This window comes from Manis pentadactyla, chromosome 5 (assembly GCF_030020395.1).
Source record: "Manis pentadactyla isolate mManPen7 chromosome 5, mManPen7.hap1, whole genome shotgun sequence".
Taxonomy (NCBI): domain Eukaryota; kingdom Metazoa; phylum Chordata; class Mammalia; order Pholidota; family Manidae; genus Manis; species Manis pentadactyla.
The window spans coordinates 138,344,373-138,357,135 of record NC_080023.1 but is presented as its reverse complement, the minus strand read 5'-3'; the positions used below and the strand labels follow the sequence as shown (position 1 = coordinate 138,357,135).

The 12,763-nt window shown below is 35.1% G+C and overlaps 1 protein-coding gene across 5 annotated transcripts in view; it reads right to left on the bottom strand.

Moving 5' to 3' along the window:
* Positions 1-12,763, bottom strand: part of TASP1 (taspase 1) — a 307,406-nt gene that overhangs the window by 267,753 nt on the left and 26,890 nt on the right. The window lies entirely within an intron of this gene.

Below are 12,763 nucleotides of genomic sequence, written 5' to 3'. Positions count from 1 at the left end.
AAAAGCTTCTGTACAGCAAAAGACACCATCAATAGAACAAAAAGGAACCCTACAGTATGGGAGAATGTATTTGAAAATGACACATCCGATAAAGGCTTGACGTCCAGAATATATAAAGAGCTCACACGCCTCAACAAACAAAAAACAAATAACCCAATTAAAAAATGGGCAGAGGAACTGAACAGACAGTTCTCCAAAAAAGAAATACAGATGGCCAACAGACACATGAAAAGATGCTCCACATCGCTAATTATCAGAGAAATGCAAATTAAAACTACAATGAGGTATCACCTCACACCAGTAAGGATGGCTGCCATCCAAAAGACAGAGAACAACAAATGTTGGCGAGGCTGTGGAGAAAGGGGAACCCTCCTACACTGCTGGTGGGAATGTAAGTTAGTTGAACCATTGTGGAAAGCAGTATGGTGGTACATCAAAATGCTCAAAACAGACCTACCATTTGACCCAGGAATTGCACTCCTAGGAATTTACCCTAAGAATGCAGCAATCAAGTATGAGAAAGATCAGTGCACCCCTATGTTTATCGCAGCACTATTTACAATAGCCAAGAATTGGAAGCAACCTAAATGTCCATCAATAGATGAATGGATAAAGAAGATGTGGTACATATACACAATGGAATACTACTCAGCCATAAGAAAAGGGCAAATCCAACCATTTGCAGCAACATGGATGGAGCTGGAGGGTATTATGCTCAGTGAAACAAGCCAAGCGGAGAAAGAGAAATACCAAATGATTTCACTTATCTGTGGAATATAAGAGCAAAGGAAAAACTGAAGGGACAAAACAGCAGCAGAATCACAGAACTCAAGAATGGACTAACAGGTACCAAAGGGAAAGGGACTGGGGAGGATGGGTGGGTAGGGAGGGATAAGTGGGGGGAGAAGTAGGGGGGTATTAAGATTAGCATGCATGGGGGGGTAGGAGAAAAGGGAGGGCTGTACAACACAGAGAAGGCAAGTAGGGATTCTACAACATTTTGCTATGCTGATGGACAGTGACTGTAAAGGGGTTTATAGGGGGGACCTGGTATAGGGGAGAGCCTAGTAAACAAAATATTCGTCATGTAAGTGTAGATTAGTGATACAAAAAAAAAAAAAAACGGGCAATTCCTGTGTGGTAACCTCCAATGAGTTCTACCCAAGAGTATAAAGGGCATATAAAAGTGTAGGCAAAGGGTCTGTTTGTGTTTATACAGAGGATCAAAGCCTAATTGCGCTACCCCGAAAATGAACTAAGATACGATATGAAAAAGAACTTCCAACATCAGCACTCTCTGAAAGACTCATGCCAGAAGATGATCATCAAAAAACCCTAACAAAGATCCACGCACTGCTACAGGTGTACATGCATTCGTCCCACCAGTTCCTGGACTTGCCATGGGAATGAGGAAGGAGATATCTAAGCTGGCCTGTGCATACAGTAAAACAACAAATTTGACTGGATCTATACTGTTGGAACTCAACCAAGAATTTGGAGAAGTGCAAATTGTAGCGCTCCAAAATCTTACAACTACAGACTATTTACTGTTAAAAGAACATATGGCATGTGAACATTCCCCAGTAATGGGTTGTTTTAATTTGTCTGATTTCTCTCAGACTGTTCAAGTTCAGTTGGACAATATCCACCATATCATAGATAAGTTTTCACAAATGCCTAAGGTGCCTAACTGGTTTTCTTGGTTTCACTGGAGATGGCTGGTAATTACAGGTATGCTTTGGTTATGTAACTATACTCCTATTATGTAAATGTGTGTGCGCAATTTAAGTAGTAGCTTAAAACCTATACATGCTAAAGTTACTCTACAAGAAGATATGTCAAAGAAATAATCAATCTTCCCATGTTTTCTGCCGCCTGCTACTTCTATAGCTTTTCTTCTTCCTTCCTAATTACAACCCTTAAATACAATTCGTGACTCATATCAAATTTACCGAGTATCATAATTCTTCCAAGTGGTAAAGATACCTCAAGACAAATGCTGGGCATAGAAGCTACAGGGCAAAAATATGCAAAGAAATAAAAAGCTAATCATTTCAAACAATAAGGCTTCTCTCTCACTTACCAACTTTACATTTCCCTGTATGGCCCCGGAAGATGACTGGTTAGCCAGAGACGGGTAAGATTCCTCAAGGGAGGAACAACCTAAGACAGGCACAGTCGCAGGGGGGTCATCAGGTGAGAAATTGGGGATCAACAGAGGTGAGGCTTAGAACCTCACCCCCCCGTTCTGAGAGAAATCTTCTGCATACGTGGATGTTTTATTGCCCTTGTCTAGCTTGGATTAACACATAGTCTACAGGCACACACTTGATCATCTACTTTGCTCTCTTACAACACTAAACTATGTTTTCTACCTTTATCTTGTATCTACCTACCACTTCAGCATTTTATTAAAAATAATAATAATAAAGAGAGAAATGTGGTATCCACATATAAATCAAGTATAAAAATCAAATGAGTATTCATATTTGAACTGACTGTTTATATTCCATAATGCATGAGCAAAACCGAAGGTTTCTGTGATGGCTGCCCATGTACTGTTCACCATGTAAGAACTTATTCACTATGTAAGAATTTGTTCTCCATGTAAGAACTTGTTTGTTATGCCTCAGAAGATTGGAGACTGACGAAAATTAGGCTTGGGGTGGATTAATGATTGTGCATTGAGCATTGACTCCCCTATACAGAATTTTATTGTTGTTAACAACCATTTGATCAATAAATATGAGATATGCCCTCACAAAAAAAAAAAAAAGTATACACTTCCAATGGTAAAATAATAAGTAACCGGGATGTAATGAATATAGTCAAGATATTGTAACAGCTTGGTATGGTGATAGCTGGTACCTAGAATTGTCATGTATATAAATGTTGAATCACTATGTTGTACACCTGAAACTAATGTAATGTAATACTGTGTGTCAACTACCCTTCAATGAAAAAATAATTATCAAAAAAAAAAAACAAAAAAAACACCAAGCCACAACCTGTGAGAAAAATTTTACAAGACATTAAGGTAAAAGGACTTGTATCCAAAATATTTTAAAGATCCATATAACTTAGCAAACAATTCAAAGTTTTTAATGGGCAAACAATTTTACGTGCAGGTTGCAAATAACACATGAAAAGATGTGTAACATATTAGTCACTAGGGAAATGCAAATTAAAACCATGAGACCCATTACATAACCTCTAAAATATCTGAAATTAAAAAGACTGGTAACATTGAGTATTGGTGACAACATGACACAACTGCAACCCTCAAAAAATACTAGTGAGATTGAAAAAGCAAATTGTTTGGCATTTCTTGAAATTTAAACATATACTTACCATAGAGCCAACTAAGTATTTATCTGAAAGCTTATGTCCATGGAGAGACTTAAATGGAAATGTTCATATTAGCTTTAACCAGAACAGTCAAAAACTGGAAACAAACAAAATGTCTATCAACTGATAAATGGAAAGCAAATTGCGATTCATCAATACAAAGAAATACTACTCAGAAGCATTAAAAGGAACAAATTCCTAATATACCTAACAGTATGGATGAATCTCAAAAGCATTATGGCAAGTGAAAGAAGTCATTCACAGAAGACCACATATTGTATGTTTCTACTTAAGCCAAAATCTCAAAAAGTCCAAATTGTGATAAAAAGAAGGTAGTATTTGCCAAGGGCCACTGAAAGGAGGGCTTGACCGCAAATAGGCATTATAAGATAATTTTGGAGGTGAAAGATATGTTATATATCATGATTATATTAGTGGTTACATGATTATATACACGTTTGTCAAAACTCATCAAACTGTACACTTAAAAAGGGTGAATTCTGCTGTATATAAATTATACTTCAATAAAACTGACAAAAAAAAGTGCACCTATCACTTCATATTAACTGACCACCCCATATACAAATTTTTCCCTTATAAATAATATATATAAGCTTCTCAAATGGTCACTTGATGTCAACTTTCTGACCTGAATCCTTTATACAACTAGTAAGCATTATGTACGATCAGTAGGCTGCGATCCTTTTAAAATCTGCCAGACCCCATTACTCCCCTGTTCAAAAACCTATAATGGTTTCCCATCATACTTAAAATAAAATTCAAAATTCTAATTTCCAAGGTTTACAAGGCCCTCCATAATCCAGTCCCTCCCTCCCTCTCCCTTACTATGCAACAGCCACACAACCTCCTTGCAATTCCCTGAGGACATGGAAAACATTCCCACCTGAAAACTCTTATAATTGTTCATTTATTCCTTTGAAGTGCTGAGCTTAGTGAGGGATTCTAGCAGGAAATGAATACAGATTGTGTACATGTGTACAGAAATACACATGAACACATATGTATAAATAGCTGATGCCCACAGTGGTAAGTGTTACAAAAGAAAATGAAGTGGGATAAGAAGGGACAATGGGATACTTTTCCCTTTAACCAAATACTCTCTTACCGACACCTCCACCATGTCTTTCTTCCCTATTTCATTCATGGCTCTTCTCAACCATCCCCAACCATTTCCTTCTCTCTTAAGACTATCTTATTCTTCTTTATGGCACTTTTTGCTACCAGGCATCATAAATAATTTTTGTTTGTCTAATTCGCCCCATAGAATGTAAGCCTTGTATAACTTGTGCTTTTAGGTGTTATAGCCCAATGTCTAAAGTAATGCTTGGCACCCAGTAGGTACCCAATAGATATTTGCAGAATGAATGAATAGGAGTTCATTACAACTAGCTATAAACAGAATAACTGACCATTATGAACTATAATCTTACAAGATGATACTTATTGATTCTTGCAGGTTATTCCCACAGAGACATACCAGAAAAACATAAGACAGTATTAAGAACCCAATCTTTGTTCACAGTTAAAACAACAGGAATGAAATTAATTCAGTCAATAGAATTTTCTGTTTATAAAAGATAGAATTTTGAAAGCAAAATATTTTTTAAGCTTACTCATAACTTTCAGAGAAGACAAAGCTTTAGAAAACATGATCCCTTTGACTCTTTAACCCAGCAAAGAGAGGGCAGAAAGGCCAAGAGGCAAGTTAGGATCTGCACCCATATCATGGCATGGAAACCCTTTCCTATAAATAAAATTTATAAATGCCAAGCCAGGCAAAGTTCTGCAAAGAATTTTAACTATAAACCACAAACTATATTACTCATTTACTGTCCTTTGCTGAAAATATAGCATAAAATAATAAGTGCTTACAAGGCTATCGGGTATACTGTACCTCGGGGAATCTATTGTAAGACCTCTATTAACTACTCTTGGAGATGCAAGTAATTTAGTGTTTAAATGTTGTATAAAAAATTGGCTGGCACATTATAAGATCATTTTTATATAAAATGATTTATGTTTATCCAATTTCCAATCTTCTGTTGAGAAGTTAGACGTTTACAGGAAAATACTAATACATTAGTATTCATAGTGTTATTCAAGTACAAATTCAACAAATACATCATTAGATGAATTAAATACAGTAGAATGAAATTATGTGATAACACATATTCTTCAAAAGTAAGTATGCTAAAGTATCAAAATTATTTTAATTACCACTTTCATTCATAAGCAGGTAGATTCACTAATATAAAACTGATGGGAAAGAGGAAAAAAACCAAACAGCTTTTGAAATAAACTATTTCTTGCATCTTTTTAAAACAGATGTATACCCCATGTCACTACAGTTTTTTCAAACTAACACTGGTAAAACTTGTGCAATACATCTATCCTACCTGACACTCTTCTAAGAATCACAAATTCCCTGGTATTTTTATCATCAATTCTTATTACTTACAGGATGAATGGAGGCCAATAAAAATGTATTACCAAAAAATCCTTCGGGGACTTTTTTGTTTAGCAACCAAGTAAGATCAATTTTCAAGAACTGAATTGTTGAAAGATTTCCAATTTAGTTTCCTTTGAGGTGGTATAGGTTGAGAATCATTCATTCAGCAAATATTTACTGGACACCTATGTGCCAGGCAAATTTTTTCTGTAAGGAGTCAGATATATTATACAGTTAAGGCTTTTCAGGCCACACAGACAATTCTACAACTATTCAACTCTGCTTCTCCAGCATGAAATTAGCCAGAGAAAATACAGAAATGAATGAGCATGGATGGTCATGTTCTAATAAAACTCCATTTATACTGAAATACGAATTTCATATAATTTCCTGGCATCATGAAATATTACTCTTTTTTTTACTTTTTTCAGCTATTTAAGAAAGTAAAAAACATTGTCAGTTTGCAGGACACTCAGTAACAGGCAGCAGTCCAGAACTGGCTTTCAGGCCATAGTTTGATAATCCTTGATCTAAAACATGCGGAAACAGCAGTCAGAAAAACAGAAAATACTCTTGCTACATGAAGCCTCAATTCTAGTGAAGGGAGACAGACAATAAGAATTAAATAAATTAGATGACATATTGGATAGCAGTAAGTATAATGGAGAAAAATTAAACCGGACGGGAGGTATTGAATACTTGGTGGGGTCAGAGGTCTGTAACTGGGAGACAAGAAAACCACAGAGGTAGTTACAATTTATTTTTCACTTTAAGTGTTTATTCTGACACAATTTCAGACTTACAGAGAAATGTAATAGTTGTATAATATCCAGAATATCTCACCTCCTATAACTTTCAATAACAATAACCAAAAAATAATCCAACAAAAAATGGGCAAAGGACTCTAAAAGACTTCAACAGACATTTCTCTAAAGAAGATATACAAATGGTTAACAAGCACACAGAAAGATGTTCAACATCACTAGTCATTAAAGAAATGAAAATCATAACCACAATGAGGTTATCATTTCATATCCACAAGGATGGCCATAATCAGAAAAACAGAAAATAACAAGTGCTGACAAGAATGTGGAGAAATTATAACCCTGTACATTGCTCTTGGTAACATAAAATGGTTCAACTGCTGTAGAAACAGTTTGATGGTTTCACAATAAGTTAAACATAGAATTAGAATATGACCCAGCAATTTGGTACTCAAATATTTGTACAGGAATATTCACAGCAACACTTTTCAAAACACATTTCACACTTTTTAGCAAAAAAGTAGAAACAACCCCAATGTCAATGGATGAATGGATATACAAATTGTGGACATACATGAATAATATTCAGTAATATTCCATAAAAGGAAAGAAATACTGACATGTGCTACAATGTGGATAAGCTTTAAAAACATTACGCTAAATGAAAGAAGCCAGACACAAAAGGTCACACATTGTATGATTCCATTTACATGAAATACTCAAAATATGTAAATCTATAGAGATAGAAAGCAGATTGACAGTTGCCAGGCGGTGGGGAGGAGGGAATAGAGAGCAAGTGCTTAATGAGTCCAGGATTTCCTCTGGGGAAATAAAAATGTTTTGGAACAAGACAGAGATAGGGTGGCACAATATTGTGAATGTTTAAATGCCACTGAATTATTTGCTTTTAAATGATTAATTTTGTGTTCTATGAATTTCATCCCAATTAACAAACAAAAAGGTAGATAAAAAAGAATATGCACTGCATGATTCCACTTCAGAACAGGCTTTACACTGGAGTAACGGGAAGAAGCCATAAGGGGCTTTCAGGAGGGCTGCAACTGTTCTGTTCCCTGATCTTGGTGCTAAGTCACATGGGAGTGTGGTCACTCTGAAAAATTCAAGGAGCTGTCCCTTTACAATAAATGTGCATTCTTTTCAATATATATACTACTCTTCAATAAGAAGTTACAAAACTATAATGTAAAATTTTTAAAATAAACGATTAACTGCACATTTTTTAAAAACTGTTACTGTTGTGGGGTAAAGGACCCAAGGGATCTCTCTGTATTATTCCTTACAACTGCGTATGCATCTACAATTATCTCAAAATAAATATCTTTTTAGAAGAATCAAAAAATGAAAATTTCCAGACTACTGTCCCCAAAGATTCTAATTTAGGTCATGTGAAGTGAAGATAGGGAATCTTCGTTTTTTTGAACAAGCTACCTCCTCAAGTGATTCTGATCCAGCTGGACCAAGGGCCTCCCCTTGAGAAACTCCATCCAAAGCAAACTCCATAAGCTGCTTAACTTCACTTTCACTGTGAACCCCATCTCAACGAGGCTTAAAAAGGCATCTATCAAGCAATAACAGAGGTGAACAAAAAAGTACAAACGAGACATGAAAGGCTACAAAAGTTAACCCCTCAAGGAACCAGGATTCAACTTTCACTGGACAAAAATTAGAAGAATTGGAAAAAGTTTAATGAAATGTAAGAGAGTCACTAGTAATAGGACATACAAAGCTTACAAGTATTCATCACAGATGCAGCCACAAATATCATGCACAAATCTGTGACTTTTCTTAGTTTGTTATCCATTAAGAAGCAATCAAATCAAGATAAGAAAATGATATTGGAAGCTAAATATCCTTTAGGAGGTTAGCAAGGCAAAATTTGGAAATCGGTGCAATATGCTTGTACTTATGGTCATTCCTGCTACATTCTTCACTGCAAACACTGAAAATAATATTTTACTCCTGGGACTACAAGTAAATAAAGGAACAATTTAGTTCAAGTTTAGTTGGGTCGTAGAGTATTTTGATAAGCTTTAGCTGCATCTCAAAACTCTTTGGAGTAATATACTTTCATTCCGGCTCAAACTGCTTCAATGGGAAATTTTTTTGAAAAGTCTAGTTTGATTTGAAATTCATTTTCAAAATAATAAGTTAATACTTTAGTCCAATTCCAATTTTAAAAAATCAAACTGCGGCTTATTCTAGTTTTACTCTTACTTATGGCAGAAAGCCCTGTTAAATCATCAATCCATTTTCTCAGCCTTTCCAGTAAGACAAAAGTTAGCATATCTGTCCAATCCTTATTTTCAGCTGTACCATGAACTGAAATTAGTCTTAGTTACACAGCTTCCTATACTCAAAAGGAGCAGCTGTCACTCACTCCTGGCAGACTGCAACCTTGAGAGAATGCATGCCCTATGTGGCCAAATCTCACTTTTTCAAGAGAAGTAGTTAGAAATCCAGATTTTTAATAGTCACCTGACTTTTAAATGTTGACACAAATTCTAAGTTTTAAGAATTAGTCTATGAGCCAATCAACACACATGTATGGACTGTCCCTTCTGCAACTTCTGGCTTGTATCACTTTGTAAAAGTTGGTAAGCTTTCAAGTTTCTGATGAAAAATCTGAGCTTTGGTAAGTCTTCAGTTCTCCACACAATACGGATTTCAAGCAAAGTATCTCTTTGACACAATACTAGCCCTTAACAACAAATACTGATTTCATTCTCATTCTTAAGTGAATATTTAAAATATTGACTATCCTTATTTGTTGCTATACAAGAATGATAAATAAAAAGTAGCCATTTAACCTGCACTACAGTCTAACTACCATATATCAAACTACTACTAAGAAGACCCAGGTTAGTGGTCAGAAATACCACCTATCTTCTGATTATGACAATTAGAATTTCTTGTACTTGTTTCTCCAAAATGAGTCAGATAAGCTTTCTACACAGAATCCACAAGAAGAACAATGAACTATCATGGTATTTTTCCTAAGACTACCTTGATCCCCATTAGTACAGGCAACTTCAAATACAACTTTATCCAATGGTGAACTCCCATTACCAAAATGATAATAGAAAACAGTATTCTCTTTGGAGCTAGTAGTTTGGAGCAAAAACAAAAACAAAACACAACGAAACAACCCATACAACTAAAACTTATATGTTACATGAAAGGAATATCAGTGTTCTGGTAATATGCAAAAAATGACAAAGAGATAATCAGGTAAAATAATTAAAGGATAATGATTATCTATAAATTAGATAGCAGATCTCACATAGTTTTTGTAAAAGTTGGCTCTTATCTTCTTAGTGTGACCTTTAGTGATTTCAAGATCAAAGCAATAAGCATGTGAAATTAAACAAGTATTACAGTTTGAAGAAACTATAGCATTCAGATGGACAATATTTACAGGAAGAAAAATTCTTGGGTAAACAAAGAAACAGTAAAAAGGTAACCCACTCAGATATCAGCCCAAGTACCTTGCCCATGAAAGTCACATTAGCTTGCCCAGGCCTTGCCCTTCCATCTTCCCCGCACTACTTGCCCATATGCCGTTTCTTCATACCACTTCTAAGATACAAGGGATGGGCCCAATTATACTGTCCTTTGTCCAGTCCTGAAAAACTCTCAATCACAAGAAGGTGAAACTATGATTAAAAACTTTTTTTACTACTAGTAAAATTTATTTAACTGTGTTAACCTTGTTTTCCATGACTAATTAAAAAATGTGGATAATAAGAGAGATCTACAACATGGTAATCACAAGATTATAGATTTCTCCTAATGTACAATACTAGCCTAAAAAGCAGAATTTTCGTAAGTGGAGATAAGTGGGGTCATGGTATCTGGATATCATGGGACTACAGAAAACAAGGACTGAAATAAGCTAGACAGATCAACCAATTTAATATCGAGTTTGCAAGTGGTGTTACCTACACCTTAAAAGGTCTCTAGGGGAAGTTATATCCACATGACACAAGCATGCTGTGTCCCAAAAAAATGGGAAACGTGAGCTCTCACATAGCAGATGGCAATTTACTATTATAAATATTCTTAGTTAATGCCTGTATACAGAAACCAGTAGATATTTGCAAATTCATTTCAGATCACTGAAAATAAAACCCAGAAAACCTATTTTCAGCCATGTGTTGAGTCAAAGATACATGAAATTATTTCTGCCATGGTGCTGCATGTTCTTCTCTAAAACACGGTCACGTAAGAATATTTTCACCCAAATACTAGCCAATTAAAAACAATTAAGACTTGCTTTACTGAGATACATACTACTGTTTATGGTTAAGTTCATAGCTAACTAATATTACATTAATAAAGCCTGGAAAGTTTAAGATCCAATGGACTCTAACCATTAAGTTTCAGCAGAGTTAGCCAGAAAACATTTTTACTAGACCCAAATGAAGTATTTTTCATTCATTAATAGAAAAACCACAGGGCATACTTATACATGAGAGGCTCAATTATCTAAAAAGAGTTCCTAGGGAAACAAAGAACTTTCCATTTCCATTCTGTAACTGCTCTTTAAAGACAGAAAGTATTCTTTCTTTTTTGGCATTCTCTCTTTCTCTCTACCTCAGGACATACTTACAGATGCACTGGCTGCTTTACAGACATGCCAAAAGTTCTTGCTATGGTTGATCAAAGTCTGAATGCCTGAGGAAATTACTCAGTTTAGACAGCCCAGAATTATATCTAGCCAAATAGTTACAGTGCTCTACTTTTAACATGTGTCAAAGTAGTATTTTTGCTAACCTGGATGTAAACTGAGAGACCATTTGTTTGCACCACACTCTGTGAACACTTGAGTCAAATATAGTATATTGAATACCCAGTTTTAGTATGTGACAGTTCATTTTTTAATGTTATTACACAAAAGACAACATACTTTATTTTGGAAAAAAAAAACCTTCACACTTAACACCATATGTATTAGGAAATAAGATTTTTTATGATCTTCTTAAGCATCCAAGCTCTTCTGGAAATCTCTAAATAAATGCAACAAATGCTGACACTTGTTCATTAGGGCATTTGTTGATCCGACTTACAATATTCTATCAAAATATAAACATGTTTCTAACTTATTCCTAAAAATATTTTAATTAAAAAAGCACTCACATGTGTATTCACCACCTATTTATTATTAATCTGCCTAATCTGGAAATAAACATATAGCAATTAAGCAGAAAAATGACATGACAGCAATTTATTTTCCATGTTTTTTAATTGAAAGCCATAGAATTGTAGTACAAAGAGTTACTTGTCAAACAGCACAAATCTCTAAAAGAAAATATTGGCTTCAATAGACTTGCACATCTGAAATAGTTTTAAACTTTGTTTTAGTTGGGTTCTTTACAGTGTCCAAGAAGTTAGCATACACGGTACCTGAAATTGTCCTTTCCATGTGAGCTACAACAGAAAAGACAAATGTAGCTGTACCTCTAGTAAAGCCAAATTTGGCATCCAATTACACTTCCCTTCAACCTAAATAATTATACCTTTTAACTATGTTGACAATAATGGAACTATCACTCAAAAGGAACCTAACAGACCATGAATTATACTAACTTAAACTATTGTTCCATCAAATGTGAGGTGAGGACACAGTCAGAATTGTAAGGGAGAGAGGGTATTACTAACTTATAAGTAGTAACTTATAACTATGCTGCTTTATACTAAAAAGACTTCCAACCCACTAGAAAGTAACATCTGCACATACTCCAAGAGAAGAAAACATGAATAAGTTCCTCACTCTGAATTTTCTGAGAAGCCTAGGAAGTGTTACAGTGCTGATGCTCTGTGTTACAGTATATGCATGCCATGAACTGTCAGGAAATGTGTACACACCATGCAGGAGGCTGGAGCCTGAGTGAGAATGACCGCCAGTAAAAACTCCCTGGCAGGGGGAATGGCCAAAGAACTTCTGTCAACTGGGATGACTAGGATTCAATGTTAAGCTGTTTGTTCTACTATACTGAAATGCAATCCTTCATCATTCTACCACTTAGGTAAAGGCACATAAAAATTAAATTATAGAATGAATTTTTTAAAAGTTGAAGCAATGTTTTACTCTGCTTTGGAGCATTATTTAAGATATGATCTTGATGGAATTCCTAGAAATTAGGTAACTTAAGTTTTTTCC